Genomic DNA, 17,694 nt, shown 5'->3' with positions numbered 1-17,694 from the left:
ATGTTCCATGCGCTTGTCATCACAATCCTCCATGAACCTTGGGATCACATTGCTTCATGGCCTTGTCATCACAATGCTCCATGCTCCTTGAAATCAAAATGATCAATGACATCTGTCATCACAATGCCTCAAACCCTTGTGATCACAATGTTCCATAATACTTGTCATCACAACACTCCATGAATCCTGTCATCACAATACTCCATGCCCTTGTCATCACAATACTCAATGACCTTTTCATCACAATGCTCAATACACTTGTCATCACAATGCTCCCTGACACTTGGCGTCAGAATGCTCCTTGAACCCTTTCATGAAAAGGCTCCATCCCTTTTTCATCACAATGCTTCATGCCGTATTCATCAGAATGCTCCATGCCATTGTCATCACAATACTCCACAAACTTTTCATCAGAATGTTCCATGAGCCTTTTTATCACAATTCTCCATGGCCCCTGGCATCACAATGCTCCATGACACCCGTCATTACAATGCTCCATGCCTCGTGTCATTACAGTGTTCCTTGACGCTCTTCATCACAATAATCCATGGCCTTCTAATCACAAAACTCCACGGTCTTGCCATCACAATGCTCCATGCCCTGGTAATCACAATGCTCCATGTCCTTTGTCATCACAATTCTCCACATCCTTGTCATCACAATGCTCCATGACACTTCTCATCACAGTGGTCCATGCCCTTGTCATCACAATGTTCCATGACCACTGTCAACACAGTGCTCCATGACCCCTGACCACACAATGATCCGGGATTCTTGTCATGAAAATGCTCCATGACCCTTGTCATCACAATGATCCATGCCCTTGTCATCCCAGTGCTCCATGACCCCTGTAATCACAATGCTCCGTGACACTTGTCATCACAGTGCTTCAAGACATTTGTCATCACAATGCTCCATGCCTTTCTCAGCAAAATGCTACATGACCTTGTCATCACAATGCTCCATGCGCTTGTCATAACAATCCTCCATGAACCTTAGGATCACATTGTTTCCTGCCCTTGTCATCACAATGCTCCATGCTCCTTGAAATCAAAATGATCCATGACATTTGTCATCACAATTCTCCAAACCCTTGTGATCACAATGTTCCATAACACTTATCATCACAATGCTCCATGATGCCTGTCATCACAATACTCATTGATCTTGTCATCACAATGCTCCATGACCTTTGTCATCACAATGCTCAATACACTTGTCATCACAATGCTACCTGACAATTTTCATCAGAATGCTCCTTGAAAGCCGTCATGAAAAGTCTCCATGACTTTTTCATCACCATGCTCCATGCCCTTTTCATCACAATGCTCCATGCCCTTGTCATCAAAAAGGTCCATGACTAATGTCATCAGAATGCTCCATGGCCTTCTCATCACAATGCTCCATGCCCTTTTCATCACCATGCTCCATGACCCCTGTAATCAAAATACTCCATGACCATTTTCATCAGAATGCTCTATGAGCCCTGTCATCACAAGGCTCCATGGTCTTCTCATCACAATGCTCCAGGACCTTGTCATCACAATGCTCCATTCCCTTGTCATCACTATGCTCCATGACCCCTGTCATCACAATGCTCCATGACCACTGTCATCACAACACTCCATGACCCCTGACAACACAATGATCCGGGACTCTTGTCATCAAAATGCTCCATGACCCTTGTCATCACAATGATCCATCCCCTTGTCATCCCAAAGCTCCATGACCCGTGTAAACAAAATGCTCCGTGACGCTGGTCATCACATTGCTCCATGGCCCTTCTCAGCACAATGCTCCATGCCTTTGTCAGCAAAATGCTACATGACCTTGTCATCACAATGCTCGATGCGCTTGTCATCACAATCCTCCCTGAACCTTGGGATCACATTGCTTCATGCCCTTGTCATCACAATTTTCCATGCTCCCTGAAATCAAAATGATCCATGACTTCTGTCATCACAATGCTCCAAACGCTTGTGATCACAATGTTCCATAACACTTGTCATCACAATGCTCCATGATGACTTTCATCACAATGCTCCATGACCTTTGTCATCACAATGCTCAATACACTTTTCATCACAATGCTCCCTGACACTTGTCGCAGAATGATCCATGAAACCTGTCATGAAAAGGCTCCATGCCGTTTTCATCACAATGCTCCATGCCCCTTTCATCACAATGCTCCATGCCATTGTCATCACAATACTCCACAAGATTGGCATCACAATGCTCCATGACCCTTGTCATCACAATGCTCCATGTCCCCTGTCATAACAATGCTCCATGAACCCTGTCATCACAATGCTCCATGCCCATTGTCATTACAGTTCTCCATGATGCTCATCATCACAATTATCCATGGCCTTCTCACCACAATGCTCCACGGTCTTGCCATCACAAAGCTCCATGTCCTGATCAGCACAATGCTCCATGCCCTGATCAGCACAATGCTCCATGTCCATTGTCATCACAATTCTCCACGTCCTTGTCATCACAATGCTCCATGACATTTCTCATCACAATGTTACATGCTCTTGTCCTCACAATTCTCCATGCAATTGTCATCGCAATGCTCCATGACTGCTGTCATAGCAAGCTCCATGCGCTTGTCATCACAATGCTTCACAAAAGTGTCATCAAAATTCTCAATGGCCCTTGTCATCACAATGCTTCATGCCCTTGTCATCACAATGCTCCATGACCCTTGTCAACACAATGCTCCAAGCACTTGAAATCACAATGCTCCATTAAGTTTCACATCACAATCCTACATGACACTTGGCATCACATTGCTACATGCCATTGTGCTCACAATGGACCATGACATATGTCATCACAATGCTCCCTGACACCTGTCTTCACAATACTCCATGATCTTGTCATCACAATGCTCCATGCCCTTGTCATCACAATGCACCATGCCCACTGTCATCACAATACTCCATGAAACTTGTCAGAACTATGCTCCATGCCCTTGTCATCACAATGCTCCATGACCCCTGTCATCACAGTGTTCCATGGCCTTGTCATCACAAGGCTCCATGACCCTTGTATTCACCATGCTCCAAGAACCCTGTAATCACAATGTTCCATGCCCTTCTCATCACTAAGCTCCAAGACGGATGTCATCAGAATGCTCCATGGCCTTCTCATCACAATGCTCCATGCCCTTGTCATCACAATGCACCAAGACCCCTGTAATCACAATGCTCCATGCCCCTTTTCATCTCAATGCTCCATGAACCCTGTCATCACAGTGCACCATGCCCAACATCATAATGCTTCATGCTATTGTCATCACAATGAAATCAAAATGCTCCATGACCTCTGTCATCACAATTCTCCAAACTCTTGTGATCACAATGTTCCATAACACTTTTCATCACAACGCCCCATGACGCTCGTCATCACAGTTATCCGTGGTCTTCTCATCACAATGGTCCATGACCTTTGTCATCACAATGCTCAGTACACTTGTCACCACAATGCTCCCTGACACTTGTCGTCAGTATGCTTCTTGAACACTGTCATGACAAGGCTTCATGTCTTTTTCATCACAATGATCCATGCCCTTTTCACCTCAAAGCTCCAAGAGACCTGTAATCACAATTCTCCATGCATTTGTCATCACAAAGCTCCATGACGCATGTCATCAGAATGCTCCATGGCCTTCTCATCACAATGCTCCATGCCCTTGTCATCACAATACTCCAAGACCCCTGTAATCAAAATGTTCCATGCCCATTTTCATCAGAATGCTCCATGAGACTTTTCTTCACAAGGCTCCATGGTTTTCTCATCACTATGCTCCAGGACCTTGTCATCACAATGCTCCTTTCCCTTGTCATCACAATGCTCCATGACCACTGTCATCACAATACTCCATGAATATTTTCAACCCAATGCTCCATGATTTTCTCATCACAACGCTCCATGACCCAATCATCACAATGCTCCATGACCCCTTACAACACAATGATCCGGGAATCTTGTCATCAAAATGCTACATGGAAATTGTCATCACAATGATCCATGCCCTTTTCATCCCAATGCTCCAGGAACATGAGGTTTAAGGCTAGGGCTCAGTGCTTGGTTCAGGATTAGAGGTCACAGCAATATGGTTGGGGGGGCTCCCTCTTTCCCAAGTTTCTGCTTACTCCCACCTCTTCTCTGTGGTCTTAAGTCTACTGGAGTGGGAAAGATGGGACACAGCTGGTCCCCCAGATTCCCTGAGGACAATGGCAAGTAGCATGGTAAGACTGGGGAAGATCTCACCAAGGTCTCCATAGGACTATCACAGTGACTGCATATCCCTCATCTGAGACATACTCCTCTCTTCGACAAGCAGGGCTAGAGGGAAAGTTCTTTGAAAGCAGGTCCATCTCCATATCACCCATCTCAGGACTCTAGGGCTTCAACCTCCTGGCCCAGCCAGTACTGTCCCTCTCCCCCATTATTTTCCTGTGCCCCAAACTGAGTCAGAGAATTATCGGTAGCATGAGGGGAACCTGGCTTAGAACACCCCCTTCTGCCATGCCTTCCCTATCCTGGGAATTGAGAGGGGATTTCTGAGGAGAGGGGCTGGTGAGCTCCCAGGGACACAAGGAAACTAGAGAGGAGGGAGGGGAGAAAGTGTTTAACCCACCTGATGAGAGGTACCCAAGAGACGGAGACCAGAGGAGGAGACCTCTCAGGAGACACCAATCGTAGAGTGCTGTCCCTTTAACATAATTCTGTGGTGCCCTCCCCGGTGCTGGGGCCAGTCCCTAACTGAAAGCAGACCCACTAGGAGTCCCTGACCCTTCATCACTTCAGTTGCTAGTCGATTTCAGCCCAACTCGGTGACAAGACAGAAAGGAAAGGTAGGGAGCAGTGGCCCTTGGGTTCTCCTAGGGAGGTTACACTTCGGGGGGCTGATGCCAAGTATCTATGTACCTTTTTATTTTTATCTTTTGGCTGCGCCGCGCGGCATGCGGTATCTTAATTCCCCAGCCAGGGATAGAACACATACCCCTTGCAGTGGGAGCATGGAGTCTTATCCACTGGACCATCAGGGAAGTCCCTGATGCCCAGTATCTTTCAACCCGGGATCCAACTGAAGGAGCCAGAAGCTGGGGTGTTAACTGTAGGAAAGACCTCCAACAGTTCTCAGTCATTCCCCTATGGCAGGCCAAGGGTGGCAGCTTCTAGGAATCTTTCCCTCCTCTCACAGCCTACTTCCTACAACTATGGGCTTGAAATATTTTCGATCCACTCCCAGGAGGAGAAGATGCTTCAGGCACCAGACAAAGTCCTGTCTAGGAGGAAGGTGGCAGCAGAGTGCTGGGATTGTGAGGATTTATGGACGTGGGGACAAGGCTGGGAGGAAGATAAAGCCAGGATTATTGAGCTCCCTCCATACAGGCCACTCACAGAGGCGAGTGTGTGTGTGGTGGGGCGGGGGGCTTAGGTGGTGGAAGGCAATCACTGGTAGTAAGGGGAGGCCTGACTCTGATGAGGGGCCCTTAGGAATAATGGGAGCCTGGACACGGATGGACACCTTATCAGGGAGAGCGGCCCTGTCGATATGGAAACAGCCGGCATGGAGAATGGCTCCCAGCCCGAATGGCAGCAGCGGCGGCAGAATCAGGAGGGCAGGACGGTGGCTTCGGTTTAAATCTTTAACTCACCAGCTGGCTAGGCAGCGGCAGCAGGGGTGCGGTGGGGGATGTTGCGACCGGAGCCCTGGAGAGCAGTGCCCAGTCCGCTTGACAAACAGCTCATCAGGCCCCGCAGAAGCTCCAGCTTCTGCTCCCGAGGGTGCGCTGAGCTGTGTGGGGACTCGACACAGGCATGAGGCGGGGCGGGGGCTCCCGGCTTCCCCGCGACCGGTTCTCCCGGACTGAGCCTCGTCCATGCCCTGGGCGGGTGCGCGGTATCCCAAGCCCTTCGCCTCCGCTCCCTCCACCACATGTGCAGCCAGGGGAAAAAGTAGAAACAGCCCCTGCAGATCCTGGAAAGAGAAGGCAGAGCAGGGCGGGGCGGGGCGGGGCTGACTCCACTGACTCCGCCCCTTGGACGCTTCTACCCTCTCGTGGAAGGCTCCGCCCTTTTAGAGGCGGTTAGAGGCGGTTTACAGGTGGTCTTTAGAGGCTCCGCCCTTTTAGAGGCGGTTAGAGGCGGTTTACAGGCGGTTTTTAGAGGCGGTTCCTCCAGTCCACGCCCCCTAAGAGGCCCCTCTCCTCCCGCTTCTCCCGCCCCAGAGAACTCGCGCCTTCCCCGCCCCTTCCCCACCAACCGGGAGCGGCTAGGTTCCTCCTCCACAGAACCCCGCCTGCACTCACGCCTCCGCCTCCTCCTCCTCAGCTTCCTGCATCAAATTGTATCTCCTCAATCCCGACATGTCCTGGGTTCCCAACGTCTCCTGGTGAGCGGCATGATTGGATCAAGGATTCCCCAAATCCTTGGGAGGATCCCCTTCTCTGTCATTCTCTGGACCAGTCTGACTTGTTCTCAGATAATATGAGACAGGTGCCCCCGGGAAGACTCAGTTGCCACATTGGGACAGGGTTGGATTGAAGATTTGGGAGGCACTAGTCGTTAAGGGATTGGGTGGTAGGGCCTCTCGGGGGCATGGGGCATTTAGGGGGTTAGAGCCAAAGGCCTTCGAGGCCATGGGGCTGGGATATTTGGGGTCCCGCGTGAGGATTTTCGGGGATTGTGGTCACCCGGATGGGGGTTGAGGGTTCGGCACAGCCTAAATGCCCACCCTCTCTGGCTCCACCCTGGAAACACGCCGGTGCATTAGGTCACAAAGACAGCATCACGCACTAGGGGTGGGGCTTACCTATTACCAGGAAGGGGTGGAGCCAGGGCATTTCTTCAGAGGAGGGGTAGTCCAGAAGGTGGAGCCAGAGCCTATCAATAAAGAGGCGGAGTTAGGGTTTGTTACAAAGAGGCAGGGCACGGACCCTCTTTTATAAGGGTGGAGTCAGATTTCAGAGCTGCGCCCTGGGAAGACGGAGACCTCAGCACCAGGCAGCAAGAAAAGAGCTTTGGGACGCTGTCCAGTACTGTTTTGCCAATCCCCTCTCCTCTCTGTCTTCCTGGCTTCTGCTCCGACAATTACCTTTCTTGTCTGCCCCATTCTGTTTGTACGATTCTGGGCAGAGGAGGAATAGGGCTCCAGAGAGGGCCCAGTCTAGACAGGCCAGGCTATGGGAACCCTTGTTGGCTGAGTGGCCTTGGCCAAGTCACTTCATGGTTAGAGGGTCACAGCCCTTCCTCTCTGAGCTGAGACCTCCTTTCATGTGATTTTTGTTCCGGCAGTCACTAATCAACAAATATCTATCGAGTGACTACTAGGTGCCGGGTGATGTGCTTGGGCATGAGGATACAGCAGAGAAGACAGGCACAGACTCTGCCCTCAGAGAGCTTGTCATCTAGGTTGGACAGGGCAGGTGAATCAAAAGAGACAATAAGATCACTACAATAGACGAAGCTGACTGGCTGGGGGCCATGGAGGGTGCTTTGGCAAAGCCAAGAAAGAGCAATTAACCCAGTGTGGGAGGTTGGAAATAGCTGCCCTATTTGGTCTGTGGAGGTGGGAAGGGAGCCTTGTGGCTGGACGGTATGGGAGAGAATGACCAGAAATGAGTGAAGTAAAAGTTCCCTCAGGCTGAAGTGTGGAGAATGGATTCACCTATCCTCTTCCCACCATCCCACACTCTTTTCCCCTCTCATACCTATCGTCCCCTGCCTGGGCTACATACAGACAGGTGACAGACAGATCCACGGATGCCAGTGGGAAGCACTGCAGTCTGGGCATGGAGAAGCTGTGCTTCCACCGCACTCACCCTCACTTACACTCACACTCACAGTGACACTCCTGCCCTGCTGCAGCTGGGTCAAGTCTGGTGCACGGGAAGAGGAGGCCTGGTCCTCAGGGCTTCAGTAATTCACATCCCTCCACTCAGACGCAGGGCTCTGTCTGTTGTATACTAAACAATTTGCCTTTTGTCCCTGGTTCCTGAGAGGGAGACTCTAAATCTTTGGAATACCTCAAGTAATACGAGTGTCTTTGTTATCTGTGAGTCCCTCGGCTCACACCTGAGTTGATGCTAAGAGATGAGGTGACTTGGGCTGAGGCCTGGTCAGCAGAAAGACCAACCATATCATTGCAGAATTGGGGTTTTGAGCCAATCCGTCAGAGGAGATCGAGTCATGTTGCCAACAATTCATTCCTGCCTCTGTATGAAATCTCGGTAAAAACTGTGGACCCCAAAGCTCATGGAACTGCCTGGTTGGTGAACATGTTGATGTAATGGGAGGGTGACGTGCCCTTTGTGTCTCCATGGGGAGAGAGCATGGGAGCTCTGCACTGAGACCCTCCTTGTGTGTCTTTTCGTTTGGATGTTCCTGATATATATACTTGATAAAAAACTAGTTGTCAGGATAGCACTTCTGAGTTGTGTGAGTCATTCTAGTGAACTATTGGACCTGAGGGGGGTTTGAAGACCTCTGGACTTGTAGCTAGTTAGGCATAAATGCAGGTGGCCTGGGGACCCCACTTGTGACTGGCAGTTCAAGTGGAGGCAGGCTTGTTGGGACTGTGCCCTTAAACCTGTGGAGTCTAACACTAGCTCTGGGTAGTTAGTGTCTGAATTGAATTGCAGTACACGAGTTGGTAGCAGAATACCTTTCCACTGAGTGCACTCCCCACTGTCTCCATCTATCTGGAACCTTTTCTCCCTTTCATAACTCCTTAGTAGCCTCCCTGTCCCCATTTCCCACTCTTTGTCTTTAGCTCTGAGAACGTCAGCACTCAACATTTTGGACAAGGGAAGTGGGTTGCATTGTCCCTGTTAGGGTAAGGTTTGCAGTGTCGTCCCCTTGAAGGCATTTGAACATGAGTTTTAAGGCTAGGGGTCAGAGCTTGGTTCAGGATTAGAGGTCAGAGCAATATGGTTGTGGGGCTCCCTCTTTCCCAGGTTTCTCCTTACTCCCACCTCTTCTCTGTGGTCCTAAGACTACTGGAGTGGGAAAGATGGGACCCAGCTGGTCCCCCAGATTCCCTGAGGACAATGGCAAGTAGCAGGGTAAGACTGGGGAAGATCTCCTCCCAGGTCTCCATAGGCCTATCACAGTGACTACACATCCCTCATCTGAGACCTACTCCTCTCTTCGACAAGCAGGGCTAAAGGGAAAGTTCTTTGGAAGCAGGTCCGGCTCCCATATCTCACATCTCAGGACTCTAGGGCTTCACCCTCCAGGCGCAGCCAGTACTGTCCCTCTCCCCCATTATTTTCCTGTGCCCCAAACTGAGTCAGAGAATTATCGATAGCATGAGGGGAACCTGGCTTAGAACACCCCCTTCTGTCATGCCTTCCCTATCCTGGGAATTGAGAGGGGATTTCTGAGGAGAGGGGCTGGTTAGTTCCTAGGGACAGAAGGAAACTAGAGATGAGGGAGGGGAGCAAGTGTTTAACCCACCTGATGAGAGGGACCCAAGAGACAGAGACCAGAGGAGGAGACCTCTCAGGATACACCAATTGTGGAGTGCTCTTCTCTTTCCCATTCCCAGCCCTAGAGCATATGATGTGAGAAACTTAACTGTGACCCCTTTTTTGTCTGCCTTATCTTTCCATCATCCATGCAACCATTTATCAATTGATCAATCCGTCCATCTATGTGTTCATATGTCTCCCCATCTTTGTCTCATCAGTGGTCCATTCTCCCATCTTTACTTTCATCTGTCTTTTCACATATTTCTCTTCATTTATTCATCTGTATTTTTAACCATTAGCTGTATATTTAATGCATCCATTCATCTATTTATCAGTTATGGTAATAATGAACATTTTTTGATACTTAAGTGCCATGCACCATGCTAAGTGCTCTAAAATCATTTTCTCATGACAAATCTATGAAGTAGAATGCTGTGAGTTATGTTTTTGTTCATGCAGACACTTTTTTTTTTTTTTTGCGGTTCGCGGGCCTCTCACTGCTGTGGCCTCTCCCGTTGCAGAGCACAGGCTCCGGACACGCAGACTCAGCGGCCATGGCTCACGGGCCCAGCTGCTCCGCGGCATGTGGGATCTTCCCGGACCGGGGCACGAACCTGTGTCCCCTGCATCGGCAGGCGGACTCTCAACCACTACGCCACCAGGGAAGCCCTAGACACTTTTTAATACTCCTTTTCCTGCTTCCTTTAGGGAAGTTCTCTCTCACTTCACGTGGTCTTTGTGGCTATGTTCACTACAGTGATCTGATAAGAGTACTCCATTCCCTGGGCACTGTAATATATTGAAGAACTGAGTATGTGTCACAAGCACAGTTCAAAGCTTTTCATGAGCTTTGATATTAGGAGAAAGAGGCCCTGTGTTTTGGATCACTCACTATACAAATGTGGACTTGAGGCTTCCAGTGGTCATATTTTCTGCTGCTAGAAAATCACCTGTCTATAACCAGAATGAGGCCTCCACATAAAAAAATTAGAGATAATTCGGGGCTTCCCTAGTGGTGCAGTGGTTGAGAGTCCACCTGACGATCCAGGGGACGTGGGTTCATGCCCTGGTCCGGGAAGATCCCACATGCCACAGAGCGGCTGGGCCCATGAGCCCTGGCCACTGAGCCTGGGTGTCCGGAGCCTGTGTGCCACATCAGGAGAGGCCACAGCAGTGAGAGGCCTGCGTGCCACAAAAAAAAAAATTAGAGAGAATTCAAGTTAAAAGATGGAGATAACATAATTTGATTCCCTGAGTCCAACCAGTGCTGAAGTAGACCAAATCTTAATCTAGTTATGTGATATGACAAATTTAACTTTTTGCTTAAGCTACTTTAAGTTGGGTTTTTTTCACTCGCAATAGAAAGAGCCCTAGATAATGATCATTGTACTATTATCCCCATTTTACAGATGAGGAAACTAATATCCAGAAAGATTAATTTACCCCATGTTTCACCGCTTATAAATGGCAGAACATTGGTACATATTTGGAGCAAAACTCCGACATATTACCCATATATGTCTGTCCATCTGTTGGTTCAGTCCATCCATCTATCCATCCATCCCAGTTATTTATTTATCTGACCATCCTTCAATGTCAAGGCACCAAAGGCAATAAGACTTGCCAACTCCAATTTGAGGCTGGGTTTGGATCAGAGGTTAGCAAACTTTTGTGTTAAAGCTTCAGCTAGGAAATAAGGTTTTGCAGGCCATACTGTCTCTGTAGTCACTTGTCAGCTTTGCTGTTGTAGCCCCAAAGCAGCCATAGACAATATGTAAATGAACAGGCATGGCTATATTCCAATAAAGTTTTATTTACAAAAACAGGCAGCAGGCTGGCTGGGCCATAGTTTGCCAATCACTGATCTGGATCAGTGGGGAAAACATATATGTTCTGTCATTGTTGGGAACATGAGTAGGGAATGGAAACATATATTCCTTGCATTTGCCATTACTAATGTAGTGGAAACAACAGGGTTTTTATACTCAAACTCTTCTATTTGAATCTTGTTTTAGAACCCTGGACAGTCGAGGGAACAGGATTTGTAAAATGGGAATAATATGTATCTTGTGAGGTGGTCCATGTGCCTGACACACAGTGGGTGCATTCAGTGGTAGTTAGGTCCATCCCCTTTTCTCATTCATCACCTCCCATATACTACCAGCATCAGGAGGCCTCTCTCTTTTTAGGGTGTCCTGGGATGCAGTGAGGATAGTTCAATCTGGCTTTCTGAGTTCAGGAGCCCAACTTCTAAGAATGTGCTTTCATACAAGTTATATAGATTAAGCTCTTGCAAACTCCAAATTTCTCTTTTTAGTAGCTCTACCCCAACTCTTGTCCATACTGTTCCACAACTGTAACCACTCCAGTGCCCAGCAAAACAAAAGGCTCTCTAGTCAACAGGCCCCATTAGACTGAGAGGCAGTTTAGGTACCTTCTTTTATTAAGTCCACCATTCATGATATTACCCTGTTCCCCAGGTGGCTTTTTAACCTATTTATTCCAAACAAATACTCTTCTCTGGGAGGAAGGATTGTGTCCATATGTGTCTTTGTGTCTGTGTGCCCATGACGGTTTGTGTGTAATAGTGTATGTGTGTCTATATGTCCCCTTGTGTCCGTACTGTGATTATATGCTTAACTGTCTGTGGTGTGTCCTTGGTAGATGCGAGTGATTGGCTGTGTGATTGATTATATGCCTGTGTATGTGTGTGTCGGTATGGACGTATGTAAGTGGGTAAGGGTGTCCCCACTTTTGTGCTTGTGTGTATATGTGTGTTCTGTTTAATCCATCCCATTGTGGCTCTCAACCTCACAAGGCCTGCAGGGGGCATCCAGTGCACAGGGAAAGGGGATGCGAGTTTCCTGGCCTGTGCTCCAACCTCATGGGGCCTGCAGAGGGCATATAGTGTCTAGAGAAAAATAGATTGTGTGGCCTGTGGAAGTGGGGCTCTGGTCTGAGGAGCCTGGGCTCTCATATTCCAGAAAGGAGCTGGAAATGAGCAAGAAGCCTGATGACTCAGCTTCTGAAAGTCCCTGATCCTAGGAGGGGGTCTGCTTCACCCCGCAAATCCTTCTCCAAACCCTCTGTCCACATCCAGAGGTTCCTGACCCAGCCTGCAGGGCAGAGCTTGTCCCTTTAGTCCAAGTGTGGGTAGGATATTGCACAGCACTTCTGGAGGTGACTGGACATCAGGATGGGGGGAAGTCTTGAGCAATAGTACACCCTCCTTCTCTGCCTCCTGCCCTCAGCATCTTGAAGGACTGCCTCAGTCACTGCCAGGATTTCCTGAACACCCCCTCTCTTTCATTTTCTGCAGTTTGGGCCACTCTGGGCCCCAGGATTTCTGGGCCTGGACTGAGCCTTCTCAGGAGACGTGCAGGAAACAAGGGCCTCTGAAACCAAGCAGAAGGTGACCTGTGTCGCTGGTGATGAGCCTGATGGGTAGGGGGGCTAGAGGGAAGGCAAGGGAGTCTCCATGTAACAGGGAGCTCTGCAGAGCCTTAAGGATGGGTAAGGCAGGAGGTAGGACATTCCAGGTGGAATGAACAGCAAGCACAGAGGCTCAGGAGGGACAGGGCTTTGTGGTTAATCCTGATGTGGGTGAGGCAGTGGAAGGCAAGTGGTGTGAGAAGCTATGTATGTGGGGGTAATCCCTGGGTACTTGGGGCACCTCCTAGTGATGCCATGCCCAGTGGTCAAAGTTCATGGAAGACCCCTGTAACCTTAATCAGGCAGGACCATCAGGGACCAGTATTCCCTAGGCATGAAGGTTTGGGTCCCTTAGCCAGCATAGAATATCAACCAGCTGAAGTGCCAGTTGGAGGTAAAGGGAATGAATCATAGAGGAAGTGTGGCAAACAGAATTTAATATTCCTCCCTCATGGTGTGCATATCCTGTATAATCTCGCTTTGAGGGGATCCCCTTGGCCTCCTGGCCTGTGAATATGATGGGATATCAGTGATGTGGTTAGGTTATGCTATATGGCAAAAATGAAGGGGCTTTGCAGATGTAATTAAGGACGCAAAATCAGTTGACTTTGAGTTAGTTGAAAGGGAGATTACCCTGGGTGGGCCTGACCTAATCAGGTGAGCCCTTTAAAAATGTGTCTAGGGCTAAGAAATAAAAAGCAGCAGCAGGGAGGAAGATGGCGGAAGAGTAAGATGCGGAGATCACCTTCCTCCCTACAGATACATCAGAAATTCATCTACACGTGGAACAACACCTACAGAACACCTACTGAATTCTGACAGAAGACCTCAGATCCCCCAAAAGGCAAGAAGCTCCCCACATACCTGGGTAGGGCAAAAGAAAAAAGAATAAAGAGAAACAAAAGGATAGGGACGGGACATGCACCAGTGGGAGGGAGCTGTGAAGGAAGAAAGGTTTCCACACACTAGAAGCCACTTCACAGGCGGAGACTGCGGGTGGAGGAGGGGGAAAGCTTCAGAGTAGCGGAGGAGATCACAGCAACAGGGGTGTGGAGGGCAAAGCAGAGAGATTCTGGCACAGAGGATCGGTGTCCTCAGGCACACACCAGCCTGAGAGGCTTGTCTGCTCGGCCACCGGGTCGGGTGGGGCTGGGAGCTGAGGCTCGGGTATTGGGTTTCAGTCGGACCGCAGGGAGAGGACTGGGGCTGGTGGCAGGAAGAGAGCCTGAAGGGGTTAGTGCACCATGGCTAACCTGGAGGGAGTCCACGGAAAAAGTCTGGAGCTGCCGAACAGGCAAAAGACTTTTTCTTCCCTTTTGTTTCCTGGTGCACAAGGAGAGGGCATTAAGAGCGCTGCTTAAAGAAGCTCCAGAGACAGGCGTGAGCCACGGCTAAAGGCACGGACACTGGAGACGGGCGTGGGATGCTGGGGTTGCTGCTGCCGCCGCCACAAGGCCTGTGTGCAAGCGCAGGTCACTGTCCACCCTGCCTTCCGGGGAGCCTGTGCAGCCCACCACTGCTGGGGTCCCGGGACACAGGGGCAGTTTCCCCAGGAAAGCGCATGGAGCACCTCTGGCTGCTGCAACGTCACGCCGGCCTCTGCCGCCGCAGGCCCGCCCTGCACCGTGTGCCCCTCCCTCCCCTCGGCCTGAGTGAGACAGAGCCCCCAAATCAGTGGCTCCTTTAAACCCATCCTGTCTGAGCGAAGAATGGACACCCTCCGGCGACCTACGTGCAGAGGCGGGGCCAGGTCCAAGGCTGAGACCCGGGAGCTGTGAGAGCACAGAAGAGACCGGGAAATCTCTCTGTGCAGCCTCGGAGGCAGCGGATTAAAGCTCCACGGTCCACTTGATGTGCCCTGTGTCTGTGGAGTGCATGAATGGATAGAGAATCATCCCAAATTGAGGAGGTGGACTTTGAGGACAAGATTTCAGACTTTTTCCCCTTTTCCTCTTTTTACAACGAATTATCCCAAATTGAGGAGGTGGACTTGGACAGCAAGATTTTCGATTTTTTCCCTGTACTCTTTTTGTGAATGTGTATGTGTATGCTTCTGTGTGAGATTTTCTCTGTATAGCTTGGCTTCCACCATATGTCCCAGGGTTCTATCTGTCCGTTTTTTTTTCAATAATTACTTTTTAATTTTAATAATGCTACTATATTTTATAATTTATTCTATTTTACTTTACCTGTTCTTTCTTTTTTTCCTACCTTCCCTTCCTCCCTCCCTCCCTCCTTCCCTCCTGTTTTTCTTTCCTTCTCTCTTTTTCTTCTTTTCTTTCTTCCTTTCTTTCTTTCTTTCCTTCCTCCATCCCTCCCTCCTTTCTTTCTTTCTTTCCATCCTTCCTCCCTCACTCCCTCCTTTCTTTCTTTCTTTCTTTGTTTCTTCCTTTCTTTCCTTATTCCTTTCTTTCTCTCTCTCTTTCTTTCTTCTACTAATTCTTTCTTTCTACATTTTCTCCCTTTAATTCTGAGCTGGGTAGATGAAAGGCTCTTGGTGCTGCAGCCAGGAGTCAGTGCTGTGCCTCTGAAGTGGGAGAGCCAACTTCAGGACACGGGTCCACAAGAGACCTCCCAGCTCCACATAATATCAAGTGACAAAAATCTCCCAGAGATCTCCATCTGAACACCAGCACCCAGCTTCAGTCAATGACCAGCAAGCTACAGTGCTGGTCACCCTATGCCAAGCAACTAGCAAGACAGGAACACAACCCCACCCATTAGCAGAGAGGCTGCCTAAAAACATAATAAGGCCACAGGCACCCCAAAACACACCACCAGACGTGGACCTGTCCACCAGAAAGTCAAGATCGAGCCTCAACCACCAGAACACAGGCACTAGTCCCCCCCCACCAGGAAGCCTACACAACCTACTGAAACAACCTTAGCCACTGGGGACAGACACCAAAAACAACGGGAACTATGAGCCTGCAGTCTTCAAAAAGGAGACCCCAAACACAGTAAGATAAGCAAAATGAGAAGACAGAAAAACACACAGCAGGTGAAGGAGCAAGATAAAAACCTACCAGGCCTAACAAATGAAGAAGTAATAGGCAGTCTACCTGAAAAATAATTCAGAATAATGATAGTAAAGATGATCCAAGATTCTATTTCCAAGATCCAAAATTTTGGAAATAGAATAGACAAAATGCAAGAAACAGTTAACAAGGACCTAGAAGAACTAAAGATGAATCAAGCATCGATTAAAAACACAATAAATGAAATGAAAAATACTCTAGATGGGATCAATAGCAGAATAACTGAGGCAGAAGAACGTATAAGTGAGGTGGAAGATAAAATAGTGGAAATAACTGCTGCAGAGCAAAATAAAGATAAAAGAATGAAAAGAATAGAGGACAGTCTCAGAGACCCCTGGGACAACACTAAACGCACCAACATTCGAATTATAGAGGTTCCAGAAGGAGAAGAGAAAAAGAAAGGGACTGAGAAAATACTTGAAGAGATTAGAGTTGAAAACTTTCCTAATATGGGAAAGGAAATAGTTAATCAAGTCCAGGAGGCACAGAGAGTGCCATACAGAAAAAATCCAAGGAAAAATATGCCAAGACACATATTAATCAAACTGTCAAAAATTAAACACAAAGAAATCATAATAAAAGCCACAAGGGAAAAACAACAAATAACACACAAGGGAATCCCCATCAGGTTAACAGCTGATCTCTCAGCAGAAACTCTACAAGCCAGAAGGGAGTGGCAGGACATAATTAAAGTGATGAAGGAGAAAAACCTGCAACCATGACTACTCTACCCAGCAAGGATCTCATTCAGATTTGATGGAGAAATTAAAACCTTTACAGACAAGCAAAAGCTGAGAGAGTTCAGCACCACCAAACCAGCTTTACAACAAATGCTAAAGGAACATCTCTAAGCAAGAAACACAACAAGAGGAAAATACCTACAATAATGAACCCAAAACAATTAAGGAAATGGGAATAGGAACATACATATCAATAATTACCTTAAATGTAAATGGACTAAATGCTCCCACCAAAAGACACAGAGTGGCTGAATGGATACAAAAACAAGACCCATTTATATGCTGTCTACAAGAGACCCACTTCAGACCTAGAGACACATACAGATTGAAAGTAAGGGGATGGAAAAAGATATTCCATGCAAATGGAAATCAAAAGAAAGCTGGAGTAGCAATTCTCATATCAGACAAAATAGACTTTAAAAGAAAGACTACTAGAAGAGACAAAGAAGGACACTACATAATAATCAAGGGATCGATCCAAGAAGAAGATATAACAATTGTAAATATTTATGCACCCAATATAGGAGCACCTCAATACATAAGGCAAATACTAACAGCCATAAAAGGGGAAATCGACAGTAACACACTCATAGTAGGGGACTTTAACACCCCACTTTCACCAATGGACAGATCATCCAAAATGAAAATAAATAAGGAAACACAAGCTTTAAATGATACATTAAACAAGATGGACTTAATTGATATTTATAGGACATTCCATGCAAAAACAACAGAATACACATTTTTCCCAAGTGCTCATGGAACATTCTCCAGGATAGATCATATCTTGGGTCACAAATCAAGCCTTGGTAAATTTAAGAAAATTGAAATTGTATCAAGTATCTTTTCCGACCACAATGCTGTGAGACTAGACATCAATTTCAGGAAAAGATCTGTAAAAAATACAAACACATGGAGGCTAAACAATACACTACTCAATAACGAAGTGATCACTGAGGAAATCAAAGAGGAAATAAAAAAAATACCTAGAAA

The sequence above is a fragment of the Mesoplodon mirus genome (genome assembly GCF_964341445.2).
Source record: "Mesoplodon mirus genome assembly, chromosome: 1".
NCBI classification, from domain to species: Eukaryota; Metazoa; Chordata; class Mammalia; order Artiodactyla; family Ziphiidae; genus Mesoplodon; species Mesoplodon mirus.
This window is presented reverse-complemented; position numbering follows the sequence as displayed.